This window comes from Nerophis lumbriciformis, linkage group LG09 (genome assembly GCF_033978685.3).
Source record: "Nerophis lumbriciformis linkage group LG09, RoL_Nlum_v2.1, whole genome shotgun sequence".
Lineage (NCBI taxonomy): Eukaryota > Metazoa > Chordata > Actinopteri > Syngnathiformes > Syngnathidae > Nerophis > Nerophis lumbriciformis.
Genome location: NC_084556.2, coordinates 8,150,001 through 8,171,098, shown reverse-complemented (window position 1 = coordinate 8,171,098; position 21,098 = coordinate 8,150,001). Strand labels below are relative to the sequence as shown.

Below are 21,098 nucleotides of genomic sequence, written 5' to 3'. Positions count from 1 at the left end.
CATCTGTTGTCACGCCTGCCAGCTTGTCCCATTTCAGTCCTAACAAGTCCAAACACGCATTTACCTATGTGAACAAGTCATTACCTGTGGTTGTCTCTTTAATTGACTGCATGGCTGCCAGCTACTCCGTGATTTGAAAGTCTGCAGTTATCCCACGTAAGAAGATGAGCATCTGGGCGGTGTCACGTACATGAGACACTTGTGATTTAGGGCTATATAAATAAACATTGATTGATTGATTGATTGACATCGCAGCTCTCATCCAAATCCAGCGAAAAACAGTCAAAGTCGGCCGTTCTGTTCTTCAGCTGAAGCTCCAAGTTTCCAGCGATGGTCTCAACCCGCCTCGTTACAGTGCGTCGGGAGAGTGACACATTCTCAAATGCACCCCTCTTCTCTGAGCATTTCAGCGCAACAGAGTCCAGAAAGCACTCCTTAATAAACTCTCCGTCAAAAAACGCCTTACTTTTTCTGGCGATTTTGTGAGAAATGACGAAACTTGTCCTGACGGCTGCATATCTGGGGGTGTGAAATTTGGCAAAAAGTCCTTGTTGGGTTTGCAGTTTTACCATCAACGCATCAGCCTCCCTTGCGCGCGCTTCATCAGACAGATTCCGCTATTTTTCCTCGTGCTTCGTCGTGTAGTGGCGATTCAAATTATATTCTTTAAACACAGCAACCTGTGTACCACAAATTAAACACACGGCTTTACCTTTAATTTCTGTAAATAAATACTTGGCAGTCCATGTCTTGTTGGAAACACGGCATTCGTCATCAACTTTTCTCTTTTTAGCGTCACATCACTTGTCGCTGTGCACTTTCACTCACAGGTTACACCCGGACATACGCCCATAAATAACACTTTTCAAAATAAAAGCAGCACAGTTGTATTGCACGCACGACATAGATGTTTTTTAATTTTTTTATTTTGTAATTTGTGATTGCCGCTGTTCACATTCACTCACAATCGTGCGCGAGCATACGTCCACACGGAAATAATACAAATAACGCTTTTCAAAATAAAAGCAGCACCGTTGTATTGCACACTCGACGTAGATACTTTTTTAAATTTATTTTGTAATTTATGTTTGGCCTCACGCGGGCCGGACAGGGACGCACAAAGGGCCGGATGTGGCCCGCGGGCCGCAGAATGCCCAGGTCTGTGTTAACTGAATTAAGCACGTGACTTATATTCATACAAAGCTAAATTATTCACTAGTGGTGCTGTTGCATGGTAAAAATCGCACATTTTTTACTTTGGCCCTTACAGGCAAAGCATTTGAGCACCCCTGATTTAGGCAGTTAACATTTTGTATGACTTTTTATTTTTAGTGTTTGAAAAGTTGCAACTTTGGAAAAATTAATTGTTTATTTTATCGTATAACGTTTGTGTTTTGTATTTGTTGACACAGCATTTAAAAAAATGCAACTTCTTTACATTCAATGTGTTTTGTATCCTCATGCATTTTCTTACTAGCTTACAGTAAATGAAAGTTTTATGTTTATTCTATAAGATCATTAGAAGCGGTCTGCCTTGCTGATTTCAACAGGAATTGGTAAATAAACTAAGAGGTCATTGGCCGTGCAGATGTTTAGAAGTCGGATGCCGCTTTTCCTCAACGTTATTTATCCAATCAGGAAGAAATGCCGGAGCCGTGTGACGCCTCTCGTGTAGTAACACTCTCGAGGTCATTGTGCTTGCGAGCGTAATGACCTGTAATGGTGGAGGCAGCTAGTTAAAGTCCCCGGCTTGTTCATTCATAGTCGCTCTACACGTCGCGTTGCACGCTCATTAAAGCGGCGAATGGGTCACAGATGTGCAGTCAGGCGGCCATTAGTTCTACCTGAAACTAGGTGCTTTGGGGTCTAGCAAAACACAAGTTTGAGAGCCTTGTTAGCCCACCGTGGCCACCCAGGCTAAACAGTGCGGACATTTGTTGTGAAGGCTGCTTGGTCGGCATTTTCCTGCCTTATTCCTTTCAGTAGTTTTGTTTATTCTTTAAAAAGTTGGCTAGCGCCACCAGAATTCTGTTGCATACCAGTTTAACCTCATAACAATAAGCGTCCTCTGAAAGTAGACATTAGTTTTGTTTTTCCAATTACAAAATTCTGAAAGAAAAAATATCTTTTAGCCCAACAACAGTTAGTGCATTTTGACTCTGATCATTGACATTATAGCATACTTGCCAACCCTCCCGGATGTTCCGGGAGACTCCCGAAATTCAGCGCCTCTCCCGAAAACTTCCCGGGACAAATTTTCTCCCGAAAATCTCCCGAAATGCAGGCGGAGCTGGAAGCCACGCCCCCTCCAGCTCCATGCTGCGTAACACCACGTAAATCGTTGGCCAACCAAAAAGTAACCCCAGTACGCTATAGCCAACATTCACCAGGAGATGGCAACAGACAAACATAGATCACTATTACATTCCTCCCCTTTTAGAAATGTATAGAAGTTACTCAAAATAAATAAACAACCCACCAAAAAATGCAGCAGCTCAATTAAAAAACTGTACTTAAGCCACATTCCTTTCTTTTTTTTTTTAGTACTGAACTCTTAACCCTCATTTGTAAAAAATAACATGCTTATTATACAAACAGTATTTGTACACCTTTAACACAGATTTTTATACTGTCTTCAGAGATTCCGTTTTTTTGGTGGTACTCAAAACCTTTCTGGGTACCTGTGAAATGGTGTTCAGCATGGTTAGAAAAATAGTGACAGAGAATTGAACAAGGATGGACAATTCAACCCTTAACTCAACAATGAGTAGATGAGTGTTATGTGTGTGTATATGTGTAAATAAATGAACGCTGAAATTCTAGTATTTCTTTTATTTATATATATATATATATATATATATATATATATATATATATATATATATATATATATATATATATATATATATATATATATATATATATATAATAAAATAAATATATATATAGCTAGAATTCACTGAAAGTCAAGTATTTATTTTATATATATATATGTGTGTGTGTGTGTGTGTGTGTGTGTGTGTATATATATATATATATATATATATATATGAAATACTTGACTTGGTGAATTCTAGCTGTAAATACACTCCTCTCCTCTTAGTCCCACCCCTAACCACGCCCCCACCCCCCACCCCACACCTCCCGAAATCAGAGGTCTCAAGGTTGGCAAGTATGCATTATAGTCATTTTATTGATGTTTGAAGCCCTCTAAAAAAAACATCGAAGAACCGCCAACAATGCTCCATTTACATCTCATGACCTGCAAATTAACCAAGTATTATCGATATTGTTATTATAAGCGCTAACGCTCATAAACTATTTTTAGCAGCGCCGTGATCACAGAGAGCTTACTAAATTAGGCTGCTATGATGACATCATCGGCCGGTGAGCTGCTGCATCACCTCGGAGTTGGTTTGTGCTGGATTATAAATCATGTCTCCAGGGCTGCCAAGTTTCAGAAAATCAATCAATCAATCAATCAATGTTTATTTATACAGCCCTAAATCACAAGTGTCTCAAAGGGCTGCACAAGCCACAACGACATGACAAGAGTGAGACTTTAGTGTTGTGATGCGTACAAGAAAAAAAAAAGGCCTTTTTAACACCGACTTGGCCTTGTTTTAACGTGGGTTTATACTAGGGATGTCCGATAATGGCTTTTTGCCGATATCCGATATTCCGATATTGTCCAACTCTTTAATTACCGATACCGATATCAACCGATATATGCAGTCGTGGAATTAACACATTATTATGCCTAATTTGGACATCCAGGTATGGTGAAGATAAGGTACTTTTAAAAAAATAAAATAAAATAAGATAAATAAATTAAAAACATTTTCTTGAATAAAAAAGAAAGTAAAACAATATAAAAACAGTTACATAGAAACTAGTAATTAATGAAAATGAGTAAAATTAACTGTTAAAGGTTAGTACTATTAGTGGACCAGCAGCACGCACAATCATGTGTGCTTACGGACTGTATCCCTTGCAGACTGTATTGATATATATTGATATATAATGTAGGAACCAGAATATTAATAACAGAAAGAAACAACCCTTTTGTGTGAATGAGTGTAAATGGGGGAGGGAGGTTTTTTGGGTTGGTGCACTAATTGTAAGTGTATCTTGTGTTTGTTTATGTTGATTTAATTAAAAAAAAAACAAAAAAACAATACCGATAATAAAAAAACGATACTGATAATTTCCGATATTACATTTTAACGCATTTATCGACATCCCTAGTTTATACCTTAAGACTGATGTCCTCACCTCCAGCAGCTCTCCATGCACTATAGCACATGTATCAAACTCAAGGCCCGGGGGCCATATCTTGCCCGCCACCTCATTTTATGTGGCCTGAAAAAGCCTGGAAATACCATGGGTCTATTTGTTTCTAAATGTAGTCGACCTCCTATTTTGACAGAAAAAAAAAGTACTTTATGCAATGTCATATATTTTAAACTTAATCTAATATTGCAACAAATATTATATTATCACACATTCCAAACATCAAAATAAGTACTAAAATATCTGCTTGACTCATGATTTTGAAGCTACTTATCCATCAAATTGTACAATGTAAAAATATGTTTTCAGTAAAAACTGGTAGTTCAGTTGCCAGAATTTTACCGTAAAAACACAAAACAAAAAAAATGTGTAATATTGTTTTTTCATTTACATTAATACACCGTAAAAACAACGACCGTGGATTTGACAGTAAAACGGTGGTACTGTTTTCCCCATTTACATTTACAGTATACATTGTAAAAAACATTGGACATTTTATGGTAAAATTCCAGTATCTAAACTTTGCTCTAAAACAGGGGTAGGGAACCTATGGCTCTCGAGCCAGATGTGGCTCTTTTGATGACTGCATCTGGCTCTCACATAAATCATAGCTGACAGTACTTAACACGATAAGTAATGAATAATTCCGCTGGTAATCAGTGTTAAAAATAACGTTCAAAATATAAAACATTCTCATGCATTTTAATCCAGCCATCCGTTTTCTACCGCACCTGTTCAAGAAGTCGCATTAATGCTAAGAAGTATTTTATTTATTATTGGTTAGCTTCAGAATAACAATGTTATTAAAAAGAATAAGAGACTTATTATACTCTAAAAATGTTGGTCTTATTTAAAAATGCACGCATTTAGTTGTATTCAGTGTTAAAAAATATTATATGGCTCTCACGGAAATACATTTTAAAATATTTGACTTTCATGGCTCTCTCAGCCAAAAAGGTTCCCGACCCCTGCTCTAAAAACTACATGTTTTTCTTACAGTGTGGGTAAAAATATATAACAATAAATAATTGTGTAATGAAGCAATTTAAAATGTATATATTATTCACTGTTACAAGTGGCCCTCTGAGGGCAGCCGTAACTGCGATGTGGCCCCCAATGATAACGACTTTGACACCCGCACTATGGCCTGCTAATGCTACTCTACAAAATAAAAAAAAGTTTAAAAATGCAAATTATGATTAGAACTGTAAATTAATTTTCCTCTGTTAATTCTTAGTTTAGTTGTATTTTTCCTGGCTCTACATCGTTAAATGTTAGAGTATCAAATTTGATCAAACGCCTGAAGGTTTGTGATTTTCACAGATGAACCAAATCTATTGACTGGCTTATTAACATGAACAAAATGTTTGTTTTTATTTGAAGCGTGACAGTGATGAAACATCTACATTTACATCTCACTCTGTAAACTAAGGCAGAAACAGCGGCAGAGTGGGTGTGCGTCTCCTTTCTGCTCTGACTGGAATGGAACTTAATTGTCATTGCACTTAAAAGTACAACAAAATGTGTTTTTAGAACAAGTGCAGACGTTCCGTAGACCGCCTGCGAGGAAAGGCTCACAGCATCACTGCTTTCACATTGAGGACATTAGAGTGTTACGTGCTTTCATGTCTCCAAAACATCCAAAATGTCACTAGATTTGTCGCTAGTCGCTTTTGACGAAGAAAGTCTCTAAAAGGAGTTGGTAAGATACTAGATTTAGCAAGAAAGTCCCCAAATTGACAACACTGCACTAAGGTGTGTGTGAAAGGAAGAGTCGCCAAGATCCGTCTTACGTTACTTCTGATTGGTTTACGTTACCTGTTGTCTTCAGTGGTTGGCTAGATTTAGGAACAAGAATTTATGGATTGGTTATTTCGGTCAATTGATTGATTGATTGATTGATTGAGACTTTTATTAGTAGATTGCACAGTATAGCACATATTCCGTGCAATTGACCACTAAATGGTAACACCCGAATACGTTTTTCAACTTGTTTAAGTCGGGGTCCACGTAAATCAATTCATGGTACTTGGTCAACCAATCAGAGTTACTCGAACTACGGGAAGAAAAAGTGTATTATGAAAAAAATAAATATGGAAATATAATGAATGAGGAAATATAAGCGTTAGACATGTTAAATGTGGCGTGAGAATGGATTAAATTGCATGACTCTCACACTCAAAGCATTAGGCTTGGCAACTCTGTGTCTCTTTCTTGTATAGTAGAAGTTTCTTGCTATAATCCGAGAACTTGGTCAACTTTGACGTTCAACTTAGACCCAGAGAAAGACACAAGCAGAAAGAAACGTTTGCGCCCACTTTTTTCATTTTTTAACCTGCATTATACTGTATTATAATTCATTCTTAATTTAAACGGGAATATTCAAACATCCCATCAGTCAGCATCCCAGTGAGAGCAGACATTGTACAGTAAGTAAGTGTTTTATTATGTCCGTACGTTGTGTTTTGTTTAGCACTTAGCAATACCACAACATGATACTTATCCATCCATCCATCCATCTTCTTCCGCTTATCCGAGGTCGGGTCGCGGGGGCAGCAGCCTAAGCAGGGAAGCCCAGACTTCCCTCTCCCCAGCCACTTTGTCCAGCTCTTCCCGGGGGATCCCGAGGCGTTCCCAGGCCAGCCGGGAGACATAGTCTTCCCAACCTGTCCTGGGTCTTCCCCGTGGCCTCCTACCGGTCGGACGTGCCCTAAACACCTCCCTAGGGAGGCGATCGGGTGGCATCCTGACCAGATGCCCGAACCACCTCATCTGGCTCCTCTCGATGTGGAGGAGCAGCGGCTTTACTTTGAGCTCCCCTCGGATGACAGAGTTTCTCACCCTATCTCTAAGGGAGAGCCCTGCCACCCGGCGGAGGAAACTCATTTCGGCCGCTTGTACCCGTGATCTTGTTCTTTCGGTCTTAACCCAAAGCTCATGACCATTGGTGAGGATGGGAACGTAGATCGACCGGTAAATCGAGAGCTTTGCCTTCCGGCTCAGCTCCTTCTTCACCACAACGGATCGATACAGCGTCCGCATTACTGAAGACGCCGCACCGATCCGCCTGTCGATCTCACGATCCACTCTTCCCTCACTCGTGAACAAGACTCCGAGGTACTTGAACTCCTCCACTTGGGGCAGGGTCTCCTCCGCAACCCGGAGATGGCACTCCACCCTTTTCCGTGATATGACATGATACTTAATGTTTCACTAAAGCTGGATCTGCTTAGCACACTGCTTTTAAAACTTCGAGCTCATCCTCCTTATATTCAGGCTCAAAAATATAAGGTTCTGGATCATCATTTGTCCCAAAGTAGTCTTTGTTGTCTCTCATTAAGTCTGCCACGAGTATTAGTTTTGCTGTTGGTGAAGGAAATAGTGAACGTTGTGATGCGTCTGTGAAATTATGCTTCTGCTTAAAATGAGAAAAATACGTAAATATTACATCCTATTATGAATATACCTGTGACTACATTACGTATATACTTTCAGGGGGTCTATAAAACGTTGCAGGTTTTTGGAGTGCTTTATAGGCTCAACAGAGTGAATGCCATTAGATACATTGTTAGTTGACTCTTACGAGTGTTTATTTACGAATTAGAATGCATTAAAAAAGACTAACACATGTGTTCTTGTCTCATATAAGGATTGGGAATGATGGACAAAATAAAAACATTAAAAAATCCAGTTCCCCTTTACGCCACATTAGAGTATTTCACCCAGAAAAGCCAAACATTTGAGTTTTTAAAACGTGTCGACCTATATGCAAAAGTTAACACGCTATCATTTGTGGGAATTTAAGGGTTCTTTGGTTTCAGGAGGTTCAAAAATATTGTTTCCATATTAAAAATGTTTACTAAGTAGCGCACAAATGCCCGTTTTCCAGTAAAAGTAGAAGAGTCCACTAAAAATGTTTTTGTGAAAAAATACGTTGTAACACCACAACTTTGTTATGCTAATGAAGCACCAAATTCAAACTCAAATTTAATGACATCATTTGCTGTAAATAATAATGTCTTTGTTCAGATCTTTAGCGCCACCTTAGTGGATCCCCGGAGCTTTTTAAAAAATGTATGAAAATCGAAAAAGATGAGGGGAAAAAATATGTTTTTTGTTTTAATATGGTTTCTGTAGGAGGACAAACATGATACAAACCTTCTTAATTGTTAGAAATCCCACTGTTTATATCAAGCATGCTTCACTGATTTGGCGAGAGCCATCTGTCCTACTAATTTCGACGGTCCCTGAACTCACCTTAGTTTGATTACATGTACTACGTTCTTTGACGCTCCCACAGAAAGACGTGTTTCATGCCACTCCTTTTTTGTCGAATTTTGTCCACCAAACTTGTTATGCTGTGCGTGAATGCACAAAGGTGAGCTTTGTTGACGTTATTGACTTGTGTGGAGTGCTAATCAGGCATATTTGGTCAGTGCTTGACTGCAAGCTAATCGATGCTAACATGCTATTTATGCTAGCTGTATGTACATATTACATCATTATGCCCCGTTTGTCGGTATATTTAATTTCCTTTAATTATGTCCTATGTGTATTTGATTATTATTGTTGTAATGTTGTAAAAATGTGTAGAATAACTATTACCTTTAAATGTTTTTGTCAACGAAGCTTTGTGTCCGCCTGCAGCATTTAGATAGTAGGCTAAAATAGCTAATATAGATATTTACATAATTTGTTGCCTTTATTATAAGACTTATATAAGGCTTGTAATTGTTTGCGGCTCCAGACACATTTTACTTTTAATCCAATATGGCTCTTTCAACATTTTGTGTTGCCGACCCCTGGTTTAGGGGGTTATGACATATTGTTTTCATAACATTTCTGAAGTAAAACTACTCGTAACACTATTACTGTTCCGTCTTTTTCCATTCAACGTGAAAAATGGTGGGACAAAACGATGTATCTAATGATTTGTGTATTGCTCAAACGTTTTTGGAAGACATGCTAGTATGCACTTAATACATACAGTACAGGCCAAAAGTTTGGACACACCTTCTCATTTAATGGGTTTTCTTTAATTTCATGACTATTTAGGGCATCAAATCTATGAATGAACACATGTTATGTACTTAACAAAAAAATGTGAAATAACTGAAAACATGTTTTGTATTCTAGTTTCTTCTAAATAGCCACCATCTGCTCTGATTACTGCTTTGCACACTCTTGGCATTCTCTCGATGAGCTTCAAGAGGTAGTCACCTGAAATGGTTTTCACTTCACAGGTGTCATAGTTTTGATGCCTTCAGTGACAACCTACAATGTAGATAGTCATGAAAATATAGAAAACGCATTGAAATGAGAAGTTGTGTCCGAACTTTTGGCCTGTACTGTGTATGCTTAAAATTTTACAATCGTTAGACAAATGATCAATGACTTAGTTGCCAAATCCCGGCCGTGTCCCTCCAACGACGTTTTGCTTGATGGCGGACAATTTTTTTTCTAACCCAGGGATCGGCAACCTTTACCAGTAAAAGAGCCATTTTGACCAGTTTCACAAATTAAAGAAAACAATAGGAGCCACACAAATCTTTTGAAATTTAAAATGAAATAACACTGCATACAAATTTTTTTGCTTTGTGCTATGTATAAACCAAGGGTCTCAGACACGCGGCTCACACCTTAATATGAAAATTGAATGTTAACGCGGCCCGCGGGTTTTATACGAATGGCGCTTGACAGCGTCATACATGTCAACCCTCCCGATTTTTCCGGCAGACTACGAATTTCAGGGCAACTGTTCTCTCAAACGTGCCGTGATGGTACAGCATTTAGCGCCCACTATAACCAGCGTGCCGGCCCAGCCACACGTTGCATGGGGCTTCTGCTTGCTCACGTAAGTGACAGCAAGGCATACTTGGTCAACAACCACACAGGTTACACTGACGGTGGCGGTATAAAAAACTTTAACACTCTTACTAATAATGCGCCACACTGTGAACCCACACCAAACAAGAATGACAAACACATTTCGGAAGAACATCTGCACTGTAACACAACAGAACAAATACCCAGAATCCCATGCAGCCCTAACTCTTCCGGGCTACATTATACACCCCCGCTACCAAACCCCGCCCACCTCAACCGACGCACAGGGGGGGAGGTTGATGTGTGAGGGAGCAGGGTTGGGGTGGGGGCAGGGGTGTATAATGTAGCCCGAAAGAGTCAGGGCTGCATGGGATTCTGGGTATTTGTTCTGTTGTGTTAAGGTGCAGATGTTCTCCCGAAATGTGTTTGTCATTCTTGTTTGGTTTTGGTTCAAAGTGTGGCGCATTATTAGTAAGAGTGTTAAACTTGTTTTATATGGCCACCGTCAGTGTAACCTGTGTAGCTGTTGATCAAGTATGCCTTGCTGTCACTTACTAAAGCAGAAGATGCATATACAGTAACAAGGGGCTGGGCTGGGCTGGCACGCTGTTTATACAGATTGTAGAGGGCGCTAAATGCTGTACCATCATGGCACGCCCTTATTATTATTGTAAGGGTGAAAATCGGAGAATATTAATCCCGGGAGTTTCCTGCGAGAGGCACTGAAATCCGGAAGTTTCCCGGGAAAATCGGGGGGGTCGGCAAGTATGCAACTGAGCCGCATCAGAGTGATCAAAGAGCCGCATGCGGCTCCGGAGCCGCGGGTTGCCAACCCCTGTTCTAACCAATCGGGCAACTGCTTGATTGCTCTCTGTGTTGTTCCAGTTTCAGTTTTATCTCGAAAGGGTCCCACAAATAGCCTTGTCGCAGCAGCAGCCCCGTGTCCTGGCCAACACGGTCCGTGGAATGCCGTGACAAGCTTTTCCGACTCAGATTGGATGCTTATCATGGCGACCGCCAGCTCTGATTGGATGCTTTGTAACTGTAGAGCCCATTGTTAGCTGATGACCTTTACACTCGTATCAGGCTCAGGATGTCATGGCAGCGTGTGAAACCCTGGACCAGCTAGCATAGTATCCCTCTCACACCTTGGCTGTTTTTTCGTTCTGAGATAAACCGTGCTGTCAGAGAGGTCTTCAACAGCGGGTCCACGAATTAATAAATGTTATTATATTCAGTGTTGGCGGTATGAATTTTCAAAATGGGGTCCCAGGAACCCCATCAAGTCATAAAAATGGGGTCCCACAGTAAATGTTTGGGGTCCCGCTTTTTTGTAACCGTTTAAAAAAAAAAAAAGATAAATGTATGCATTATTCTGGTATATCTCACATTCTATATTCTTTTACAAAAAAATTGTCATAAACGATACTTAATTCATTTAAAAAAATAATACAAAAGAAAATAAATTTTTATGCATTTGTAAATGTATTTAATTATAAACATTCATTCACGTTCTTCTTTCCTTCATGGATCTAAACTTTACCGCTGCCGCCTCAAAATCAAAGTTCTCTGACTGATGTGGACCACTGACACATCTCATCTCTGCATATTTTACTAGAATACCCTTATGGGCATTAAATATATCAAAATCAAGTACATACTGTGAAGTGAAGTGAATTATATTTCTATAGCGCTTTTCTCTAGTGACTCAAAGCGCTTTACATAGTGAACCCCAATATCTAAGTTACATTTAAACCAGTGTGGGTGGCACCGGGAGCAGGGAGCAGGTGGGTAAAGTGTCTTGCCCAAGGACACAACAGCAGTGACTAGGATGGCGGAAGCGGGGATCGAACCTGCAACCCTCAAGTTGCTGGCACGGCCGCTCTACCAACCGAGCTATACCGCCCCTGTACTGTATTGTTTACTTGTTAAAACGCCCTTTACAAAGCTAAAATGTACCCAAACGACCATTGTGCTGCTGCCAAAAATTGATTTGAAGGGTATTTCAACAAGTAAACAGTACAGTAGGTACCTGATTTTGATGTATTTAATGCCCATAATTGTATTCTAGTAAAATATCCATGCATTCAAAATATGCGCGCATACATATGCGATGTGGAAATATCAAAATATTACGATGAATCACTTTTTGTGAGGCAATATTACATTTAATTAAAAACTTTAAATAAATGAATACATCCAAACACTTTATAAATATTTATTTTGTGCATACAAAAATTACAGTTACAATTGTATGTATCTTCCAAACAAGAAAGAAGTTTTATCACATCAACAGGGGACTAACAACAGTCCTTTAAATCTCATTAATACCACAAAAAAGGCAAACTGTCATTTTCCGGACACGATAAAGGCTTGAATAATGTCAAACACGTAACGTTACAGTAACCACGAAGATAACGTGTTTGTCTTATACCTAGTAATGCGCTGTGGACAGATGAAGCCAAGCAATGCAGGTTTAGCGAGCGGTGCGCTCTCCTGCGAAGGAAATCCATTTTTGGCAGGCAATCACATTTTGGCACAACACCGGCAAATATAAACAAAACAAAACACGGGCGGAAAGCGCTAATCGATAAAAAAAAAGCAAGCAAACCGGAGTTTCGACCCGGAGAAGGCAGGGTTGGAAAAAAAAGTCTGCGTCCCGGAAATGCGCGTCCTTTCTGATTTCAATGCGTAAAAAGACACAAAAAGTGCGTTAACGCTAACATTGACATTCCTGTTAGCATTTAGAGTAGCTGGCGATTAGCGCTCGAATTGCCAATGAAAGAGAGATTAGCGAGGCAAGCTACCAGCTATTGATCAGCACGCTACTTTTCGGGAAATGATTAGCGGAGGAGTTGTCAGCTAGCAATTAGCGCCGCAAGTATTGCACAATAACAAGTTACCTTCAGGACCAGTTTAATTCAAAACACAATCACAATAATATACAGGATATATAAGTAAGGGGGTCACTATTCCACCTCACCATCAGTTTGGGGGTGCTTGGCCTGGATAACATTGAAGATCCCTGAGTTAGCGAAAAAGGGCTTGATCCTTTTTGTCGCCTAGTTCTGGCTAGCATGGATGTTTTTGTTTTTTGCTAGTTATGGACCACTTGTGATGAAGGATTAAAATCATATCATACAAACAAATATTCTCTCTCGTAACTTCAACTTTTATCAGTTCTTGAGCTGAGATGTCAACTATTACTACATTTTGAGGGGAGCGGGGAGTCGCTACGTTCTTCGAGCTAACGTGGCAACAACAGTTGTGTAGTATCCAGTGGATTACGAATACATTATTTTACGTACCGTATTTTTCGGAGTATAAGTCGCTCCGGAGTATAATTCGAACCGGCCGAAAATGCATAATAAAGAAGGAAAAGAACATATATAAGTCGCACTGGAGTATAAGTCGCATTTTTGGGGGAAATTTGTTTGATAAAACCCAACACCAAGAATAGACATTTGAAAGGCAATTTAAAATAAATAAAGAATAGTGAACAACAGGCTGAATAAGTGTACGTTATATGACTCATAGATAACCAACTGAGAACGTGCCTGGTATGTTAACGTAACATATTATGGTAAGAGTCATTCAAATAACTACAACATATAGAACATGCTATACGTTTACCAAACAATCTGTCACTCCTAATCGCTAAATCCCATGCAATCTTATATGTCTAGTCTCTTACGTGAATGAGCTAAATAATATTATTTGATATTTTACGGTAATGTGTTAATAATTTCACACATAAGTCGTTCGAGTGTTGTTAAAAGAAAAGGTGATGCAACACAGTGGCGAACATGCCCTTCCCAACTACTTTGGCATGTGTTGCAGCCATGAGATTCTAAGTTAATTATTATTTGCAAAAAAAAAAAAAGTTTATGAGTTTGAACATCAAATATCTTGTCTTTGTAGTGCATTCAATTGAATATGGGTTGAAAAGGATTTGCAAATCATTGTATTCCGTTTATATTTATATCTAACACAATTTCCCAACTCATATGGAAACAGGGTTTGTATCTTTTACTCAATTCTGGTAAAATAAACTATGGCTAACTGCGTCACGCTAACGTTGTACCACCAGTTCTGTAGTATAGTTCAGAATAAATACTTTTACCTTTAAGTTATTACATTTGTAAAGTTAATGTTTCCTTTGTCTTTTAATAACTTGAAAACCGGTGTTTATATTCTAGTGTAAGAATTTTAATAAAGCTTATCTTGTATACTGGATTTGAAGCTAGCTATTGTACATTCAACAAAATCTACTAATTGAGATAGCCATCCATCCATCCATTTTCTACCAGCATTTTATTTTTTTTAAATAAGCAAAAAGCTGTTCCATAACAAAAGTATACAGCTCCCATTTTGCGCAACTTTCTTTATTTCTGTCAAAAATACTTTCTCCGGGAAAGTAAAGCGCTCTTCAGCGTGGGAAGAGACTCAGCCTAGCATGTGCGGCGCGCTGATAATGTTGCGTATAAATTAGCGTGGATTTCTAGGTTAAAATACTTGTAAAGATAAGAGAGACTCCTTTAAATTACACCTGAGGTTTGGTCGGCTGCGCAATTGCCGGGCGTAATTCTGCGGACATAAATCTGACTGTGAGTGCTTTGTGGTTGCCCAGGTCACTTCTTCATGTGGGAAACGAGAGATGAGAGGCTGGGGGTCAATCTGGACTAAGCCCTGCTGGTGCCAGTGGACTCCCCGCTCCCCCCCCCTTCCCCTTTCTCCTCCCACCACCACCGGCCCCTCCGACGGAGATGACATCACCGCCTGTCGACGAGGACGACTTGACGTCCGTCTTGGGCTGTGAGGTACGCTGTTGCATCTCGTGGAAATAAATGGAGTGTCGCCATTATCAAAAGAAGCTAAAAGATAACATCACGAAGAGCAACATGCATACAATCACGTATAAAACATGTATTGCTATATGTATCATTTAAATAAAATATTAATTTCAACATAATTTAAGAAATTACATCCAATGTGTATTAAAAAGGAATTCTAATTACTAAAATATTTATTTTTAATTGTTAATGCATTAATTATATTATTATATTTATATTTAATATATGTGTACATTTCAATATAATATTAATTTCCACACAATTTGAAAAGTGGAAAGTGGACAATTTTCAAAGGGTATTAAAAATAATTCTATTCATTAAAATTTGATTAAAAAAATGAAAAATTGTTAATGTATTAATTAGACTATTATATTTATATTCATTATATTTTTTATTATAGGTTTTGAATAAAACATGCAAAGGAAGTGACACAAGTTAACATATTTTGTTCATACTATTAATTAATACACTATACTGTATATATATATATATATTTATATATATATATATATATCATATATATCATATACAGTAATTGAGACTTCCTATTAGGATGTTTGCATGTTATTGTAAACAGTCAACATGCACACATTAAGTCACATGTATGTTTGTTTGCTATTTTATTTACATCACAGCCTTTTTACACACTTTTTGTTTGCATGTACAAAAATTATAAATAAGTACTTTTAAAATATAGAATAGCTATTTATATATTTTTTTTAAAGATTAGGAGCAGATCTTTTTAATCAATATTTTTACTGATCATTTTAAACTCTTCTTTGGTTCTTAATTTTTATTCTGTAATTTTTTTATTTTATATACTTAGTGCTACTATTATTACCAATAGTTAACTATTTTATGTTTTTATTAATTTATTATTTATATTTTATTTTTACATATAATTTAAAATAAAGGCTACAACGTTAATTGTTAGTTATTCTCCAGTGCGGACGCCTCCAAGGTGGTGTTTTTTTGTCATCTTTTTGTGCCATTCCGTGTGTAATATTTTTAGTGTGTCGTGCATGTGGGTGGGTGTTTAAGTGTAAAGCACTTGTGTCGCAACTTGCCTGTGCGTGAAAAGTGCTATACAACAAAAGTTTGATTGATTGATAACTATAAAATGTGACTAAACGATGGTATAACATCTTATTTCTGACAGTTTTAATACAAATAATACAGCATTTAGGCATGTTTTTATTCATAGACTGTGCATGTTAAATGCTTATTTATTATGTGTAAGACATTTTTAAACACATTTGACAACCCAAACCCTACAATATTAGTCAAAACAAGGCTAATACACTGATAGTGTGTAAAAAGGCGTTGATGTGAATAAAGAAGCAAACAAACATACATGTGACTTAATGTGTGCATGTTGACTGTTTACAATAACAGGGATATTTTTTTATCTGATCAAAGAAAAAGACCAGAACAAATGTCCACTTTAGAGGACGCTTTTCAAACACCTTTATTAAAGGAACATTTTCAAAATAAAAGTGGGCAAATAGTCAATATTGAACAAGCAGCAAAGTTAGCCAAACGCAAGACTGTACTTCAAATGTTGACTGCTTCTTTATGCAGAATGGTAGAAATGACTCAATTAGAAAAGTATTACTTTGATTTGTTGCCCCCTAATCTGACCCAAAAGCCCTCAAACTGGTCGTGAATGATAGAAGGACTAGTCCCTGTCTGGAGTTTACTGTATGGAGGTGTTACAGTACAACCGAGCCCGTCTGCTCCAGCTGATCAGCTGATTGGAGCCACCCGGAAAACGGTGCCTGCCGCGGGGTCTTTCTGGGAGCCGGGGCCCGAGGCGCGATCCGGCTCCCCTCCGCACCATTTTCTCATTCCCCCGGCTTTCACGTGTCGACTTCGCTCTGCAGTTTCGCCCGCTGAGGAAAAACAGACGCCTCCTCTGTTGCCGCCCTCCTCCTGCTTTCTTCTCTTTCCTCCCCTCGCTGCCCCTCGGGCCTTTTTTTATGGCGGGGCTTCTAACACATGACCTCTGCCATACATTAGACGCCATGTATACGTCCCAAAATAAAATCGCAAGTGTGACATGTGACTTTTTTTGTCATAACGTCCTTCTGCAAGGTGCTTCCACCTATAGGCAACGATACATAAATAAATTAGCCTTCATCCCCCCCAACCGTCGCCGTCGTCATCTCGTCCTTTCATCCCGTCTGGCCACACACCGCTGTGGAGTGTCCAGCCGGTCGTCACTTTATGCAGCGTGACAAGCCGTAATTTGGTTTGTGCCTCATTTGCATGAGAAGGAGTCGTACTTCCTGTCGCCAAGATGGCTGAGTTAGAACCCGGTGCTTATTCCCACTTTTTAAATAACCGAGGCCAAATGCCGGGAAGTGAAGAGAGTTGGACATTCCTTCGAGGAAACACGTGCAGGTGAATAACGTCAGTCTTGACATTATTCTACTTCGAATATCACAATGTAAATATAACTTTTTCAATCACACCACATTTTTACCACTAATTAAACAGAAATTAATAACTTTTTACTCATTTAACATAGACTTTCCAATATACTGACAATATTTTTTTGAATATTAAATTGCATACAGTATGTGTAATACACATTTTAAAAATTGAATTACATTAGTCTATTTTGGCATTTGAAATAATATACTAATGTATTAATTTGTATTCATTAATTTTTTACATTATACTTAGATATTTTACATATACTGTATACATATAAATATTCAACTACATTTTACATATGTATGTCGGTCATGCATATGTATAATGTATGACCGACATACCAACTATTACATTTCTGATCCTGCACTTGCACATTTTCCCTATTGGGAAATATTACACTGTATAACTACATTTTTTACATACATACAGCATGTACAAAACTCTGTGTATTATATATATATCAAGCTGACTACAATACATGTTTATATGATTAATCAAATTCAATGAATTTGTCATTTTGAATTAAATAAAATGTATAAATGAAATGAAATAAAGTACAGCTATGCAGCTAAATTACTATCATTAGTAATCTAATTAATTAATTGGTAATTTTATTATTATTACATCCTAAGTTACAAGTGATAGTGTCATACTTAATTTTTTTATTTTTATAATTGTATATATATTTTTATAATTTTTTTCAATATTAATTGGTTAAAAATAAATTAAAAAAAATATGATCATGATATTTGGTTTTATATTTTGTACATGTTACATACAAATATTAAACCACATTTTACATATGTATGATACGCACTACAACACCGATTATGAACAATGGTATGCTTTAATATCACAAAACATGCGCCAAATCTCTTTATCACAAATAAACACACACTTCCGCGATCTGGAACATACAAATTTGTGCAAAAATATGCATAAATTATTTTGGTAAGTTGTTTTCTTGTAATATTTTAACATTGTGGTGTTATTATATGTGCTTGGTAGTAATTAAATCAGGATGCATGTCGTGAACTGTAAATCTCACGTAAAAAATATGTAACATAAAGTAGCAAGAAACACGTCAATAATGAATAAAGCAAAACATGTTCTAGACAAAAAACCACTTCATATTCTCTACTGCTCACTAGTGTTACCATATCTGAGTTACTGTGTAGAAATATGGGGAAATAATTACAAAAGTACACTTCATTCATTAACGGTGTTACAAAAAAGATCAGTTAGAATAATACATAATGTTGGATATAGAGAACATACAAATCCTTTATTTATTGAATCAAAGATACTGAAATTCCACGACATAGTGAATTTGCAAACAGCTAAAATTATACACAAAGCAAACTATAACCTGCTACCCAAGAATATACAACAATTATTCTCAATAAAAGAGGAGAAATATAATCTTAGAGAGAAATGTAATTTAAAACATTTGTACGCACGTACAGCACTTAAGACCTTCAGTATGTGGAATTAAATTATGGAATGGATTAAGCAAAGCAATCAAACAATGTACTAATATGATCCACTTCAAGAAACTCTTCAAACTTAAAGTGTTTACAAAGTACAAAGAAGAAGAACCATGATAAACATTCTGAATTTATTTAATTCATCCATTCTTTCATTCTTTCACTCTCAAAATAATCTTACTTATCTCATCATATGAAATGTAACTTACTTCACCAATTATTATTTATTTACTTATTTGTATTGTGATTACTTATGGAGTATATTGTGAATAAATTGAGAACAGGAAGTGAACAAAAGTTTTAGCAACTGTTATGTAAAAGAAAAGGGATAGGATTAAATAAGCTCTGCTTCTTCTTACTCCTTTTCGAATATGTTGAAAAGAGAAACTGGAGATTGTGATGTATCATGTTGTATGCTTGCATGTTCGAAATAAATTCAAACTCAACTCAACTCAACTCAGATTTAGCCCAATGATAAGAATGATAGTATGTACATATTTGATAAAGAATATTATATAATAAAGTAGGTTATAATTAGCATTGGGTAATAGCAATATTAAAAAAGAAAATAGAATAACAAGAAAAATAGAATAGACCAGTGATTCTCAAACTGCTCTATCTAGTGGTACGCCAAAGAATAACTTAAATAAATATCCAAACACAGTGGTACTCTTCAAACCGTATGTAAAGTTACAGTGGCCAAAATGTTAAATACATAAACATTTGCCTTGTTTATAATGAATATTTAGGCCTACTACGCTACTGTATTGTAATGTTGGTCATTATGGTGGTACTTGGAGAGCCAAATGTTTTCTGGGGTGGTACTTGGTGAAACAAGTTTGAGAATCACTGGAATAGACTGTGATTCAGTGCAAAAAGTATATAAAAACAATGACAACAAATCAAACCCAATAAAAGCCCAGATCAGCACAATTAGGACAAAGTTAAATTAAAAAATGTCACAGGTGTAATTTATAAAGATCCTTAGAAAAATTAAATATGCAAAAAAAAAATTACTTTAACTTGTGACTAAATAAAGTGAAACTAAATGTTATTTTATGCATTCTACGTAAAAGAATGAAATCATAATTCACAAAAATCGAAAGTGCGGATTTCACACTTTTTTGAGGGGTGAAAATTGGTCAGTTAGTTCTTTATGCTCGATAATATTCACCATTATTTTGTCATTGTGTATCTCATTTGTATGCACGTTGGATGCTTTTGAAAGCGAAAGCATACCAATTTCCTATTAGTGAGGCAAAAAAAAGGTCGTCATCAATCAATTAAAGGCTGTTTGGTTTCAGAGGGCGAGGGGGAAGGTAAGGCAACACTGCCGCCAATTAACAAGGAAAATAATGCCTTTGAAATTCCTACACCAGTGGCTCTTACACTTTTTTCAACAAGTTAGGAAAATAAAACACTGTACTTTAATCAAGTGATTCTTTGGCGTACCACAAGACAGAGCCCGCGTACCATGGTGGTTTGAAAATCCCTGTCCTACACATTTGTATTCTAATGTAAGTTATAAAAAGGCTTCATTACACCTTTTTTCAATTTTAAACAAAATCTATATTTTCCCAACTTAAATTCAAGTTTTTTTTACATGATTTTAAAACGAAAAGTAACTGTATCGTCACAACACAGAGAATCTATCTGAGGCAAAATATCAAAATCTTAGTTTGGCGAACCCTGCTTTGGATGATTAGAAGAAGATTAAAGGCTTACATCTAACAATGTCTTCCATCTTGATATAATTACTCCCAGATAAATTTCTATCATTTCCGTATGACATCATCGTGACATCAGCTTGATGTTGTTTACTACACATCCTCAGTCAACGTCGTCCACACGGGATCGCCCGAATGTAAAATATAAATATTTCTCCACTGGAAGCATTTAAAAACATATTGTGGTTTTTATCTCAATGTTTGCCGTTGGATTAAGTCACCGTTTCCTGGCATGTTTGCGCCACATCCAATAGTTTGTTTCCCCTACTTCTGTCCGCCAGGAAGACGTCTATCTCACTTCATCACAATCACCTTGGAATAAGACCACAGGCCTTTGTTACATTTGACTGATAATCTCATTTAATGCAAACTAAGCCATCAAGCTCGATAACAGCAATAAAGTTTTTTTATTCCTTTTTTTACTGACAAGAAAAATGCATTTCCTTGATTCCATAAAATGACATGAAGACCAA

The 21,098-nt window shown here is 37.2% G+C and overlaps 1 long non-coding RNA gene across 1 annotated transcript in view; it reads left to right on the top strand.

Moving 5' to 3' along the window:
* The first annotated feature begins 8,048 nt into the window (after positions 1-8,048).
* LOC133607162 (uncharacterized) overlaps positions 8,049-21,098 on the top strand; it is an 81,684-nt gene continuing 68,634 nt past the window's right edge. Inside the window, exons 1-2 of the long non-coding RNA XR_012050591.1 lie at positions 8,049-8,671; positions 14,750-14,939. This is a non-coding gene — a long non-coding RNA (uncharacterized lncRNA). The remainder of the gene's footprint in view (positions 8,672-14,749; positions 14,940-21,098) is intronic.